This window comes from Pongo abelii, chromosome 2, assembly GCF_028885655.2.
Source record: "Pongo abelii isolate AG06213 chromosome 2, NHGRI_mPonAbe1-v2.0_pri, whole genome shotgun sequence".
Taxonomy (NCBI): domain Eukaryota; kingdom Metazoa; phylum Chordata; class Mammalia; order Primates; family Hominidae; genus Pongo; species Pongo abelii.
This window is the reverse complement of record NC_085928.1, coordinates 80,994,810-80,997,881: the sequence shown is the minus strand read 5'-3', so window position 1 is coordinate 80,997,881 and position 3,072 is coordinate 80,994,810. Positions and strand designations below refer to the sequence as shown.

The following is a 3,072-nucleotide window of genomic DNA, read 5'->3' as shown; positions in this document are numbered from 1 at the left end:
TTTTCCAAATATAAGATTATATCATCTACAAGCATAGGTAATTTTACTTCTCCATTTCCAGTTTGCATGCCTTTTATGTCTTTCTCTTGTCTGATTGCTCTAGCTCAGACTACCATTACTCCGTTGAATAACAGTGGTGACAGTGGGCATCCTTGTCATGCTCCAGATCTTAGAGGAAAGGCTTTCAGTTTTTCCCCATTCAGTATGATACTAGCTGTGAAATATGTCATGTATGGCTTTGATTATGTTGAGGTACGTTTCTTCTATCCCCAGTTTTTTGAGATTTTTTTTTTTCTTTTTTTTTTTTGAGATGGAGTCTCGCTCTGTCGCCCAGGCTGGAGAGCAGTGACACCATCTCAGCTCACTGCAAGCTCTGCCTCCCGGGTTCACGCCATTCTCCTGCTTCAGCCTCCCGAGTAGCTGGGACTACAGGTGCCCGACACCATGCCCGGCTAATTTTGTTTTTGTATTTTTAGTAGAGACGGGGTTTCACCGTGTTAACCAGGACAGTCTTGATCTCCTGACCTCTTGATCCACCCGCCTTGGCCTCCCGAAGTGCTGGGATTACAGGTGTGAGCCACCGCGCCCAGCCTTTTGAGAGTTTTTATCAGGAAGGGATGTTGAATTTTTATCAAATGGCTTTTCAGCATCAATTGAAATCATCACATGGTTTTTATCCTTCATTTTCTTGATATAATGTATCAGATTGACTGATTTGAGCATTTTGAACCACATTTGCATCCCAGGGATAAATCCCACTTGGTCTTGATTAATGATCTTTCTAACATATCACTGAATTTAGTTCGCTAGTATTTTGTTGAGGATTTTTGCATCAATATTCATCAGAGATATTGGCCTGTAGTCTTCGTCATCGTCGTTGTTGTTGTTATTGTTGTTGTTGTTGTTTTTTGAGATGTAGTCTCACTCTGTCGCCTAGGCTGGAGTGCACTGGTGCAATCTTGGCTCACTGCAACCTCTGCCTCCCAGGTTCAAGGATTCTCCTGCCTCAGCCTCCCGAATAGTTGGGATTACAGGCCCATGACACCATGCCTGGTTAATTTTTTTGTATTTTTAGTAGAGATGGGGTTTCACCATGTTGGCCAGGCTGGTCTCGAACTCCTGACCTCAGGTGATCCACCTGCCTCAGCCTCCCAAAGTGCTGGGATTACAGATGTGAGCCACTGTGAGCCACCGTGCACAGCTAGTTTGCATTTTTTTGATGTGTCTTTGGTTTTGTATCAGTGTAGTACTGGCCTCTTAGATTGAGTTTGGAAGTATTCCTTCCTCCTCTATTTTTTGGAATAGTTTGAGTAGGATAGCTATTAATTCTTCTTTAAACCTTTGGTAAAATTTAGAAGTGAAACCATCAGGTCCTGGGCTTTTCTTGACTGGAAGATTTTTTTTTATGGCTTCAAAAATATGGAACACTTCACAAATTTGTGTGTCATGCTTGCATAGGGGCCATGCTAATCTTCCCTGTATCATCCCAAATTTTAGTATATGCGCTACTGAAGTGAGCACCCAAATTTGATTTTAAAAACTCACATGTAACCAGTTAACAAAATCCAAATAGAATAAAGACAAGATTGTCATCTGAACACAGTACAGCCAAACTCTTGAAAGTGAAAGGCAGAAAAACTGAAGAATAGCAAGAAAAAAGTGACTTATTACAAACATGGGAACACCAATGTGATTGATGGCTGGCATCTCATGTGAAACAATGGCAGCCAGAAGGCAGCGGGATGGCATAGTCAGAGTGCTAAAAGAAAAGAAAAAATACCCCACTGTATATCTAAGAATTTATATCCAGGAAAACTACCCTTCAAAAATAAAGGCAATAAAGACATTTCAAAATAAACAAAGGTTGAGAGAATTTGTTGTTAGCAGAACCGACTGTCAATAAATACTAAAGGAATCCTTCAGGTTGAAAGGGCAGGACACTAGACATAACTTGAATCCACAGAAGAAATATAAAGCACCAGAAGTGATATATACACTAATATAGGAAACTTTACAAATATATATTTCTTTTATATATATTTTATATAGTCTCTTAATCTCTTTGAAAGAAAGATAAAACAGTAATTTGAACACACACAAGGAGAAGGAAATGAAGCTATTATGCTGGAGCAAAGTTTGTATATTTTATTAGAATTAGGTTGTATTAATCTGAAGTAGATGGCAATAAGTTAAGATTCATGTTGTAATCTCTAGAGCAGCCACTAAGAAGATAACAAAAAAATTAAAATAGTTAACAAAGGAATTAAAAATGATACATAAATAAATAAACCATTTATTTAGTTCAGCAGAAGGCTGTCAAGGAAGAACAGAGGAATTAAAGAGAAAATAAACATACACAAAACAAATACAATAGCAAATGTAAAACCAGCCATATTAGTAATTCACTTTAACTAGAAATGATCTAAGTTCCCTAATAAAAAGGCAGAGACTGTCAAGCTAGATTTTTTTTTTAAAGCAAGACAATGTCTTAAATATAAAACAAAGCATACAATTGTCAAAAGAAACTCATAAATCGGGTTTAATCAAAATTAAAAACATTTGTGTTTCAGAGGACACCATTAGGAAAATGAAAAGACAAGCCACAGACCGAGATAAAATGTTCACAAATCATGTATGTGATGAAGGACTTGTTTACAAAATATATGAAGAACTCTTATCATTCAATAAGAAGACAACCCAATTAAAAAATAGAAAACAATTTGAATGCACAATCAACAAAGAAAATAGATAAATGGCCGATAAACATATATAAAAAGATGTTCAACATCTTGGCCAGGAGTGGTGGCTCACGCCTGTAATCCCAACACTTTGGGAGGCTGAGGGGGGTGGCTCATGAGGTCAGGAGATCGAGACCATCCTGGCTAACACGGTGAAACCCCTTCTCCACTAAAATACAAAAAAATTAGCTGGGCATGGTGGCACACGCCTGTAGTCCCAGCTACTCAGGAGGCTGAGGCAGGAGAATGGCGTGAACCTGGGAGATGGAGCTTGCAGTGAGCCGAGATCACACCACTGCACTCGAGCCTGGGCGGCAGAGAGAGACTCCATCTC

At 38.8% G+C, this 3,072-nt stretch overlaps 1 non-coding gene across 1 annotated transcript; it reads right to left on the bottom strand.

The window, feature by feature from the left end:
• Positions 1 to 1,413: 1,413 nt before the first annotated feature.
• Positions 1,414 to 1,521, bottom strand: LOC112132800 (U6 spliceosomal RNA). Its single transcript, XR_002914522.2, has one exon. It is a non-coding gene; the product is annotated as a U6 spliceosomal RNA (small nuclear RNA).
• Between the last annotated feature and the right edge of the window lie 1,551 nt (positions 1,522 to 3,072).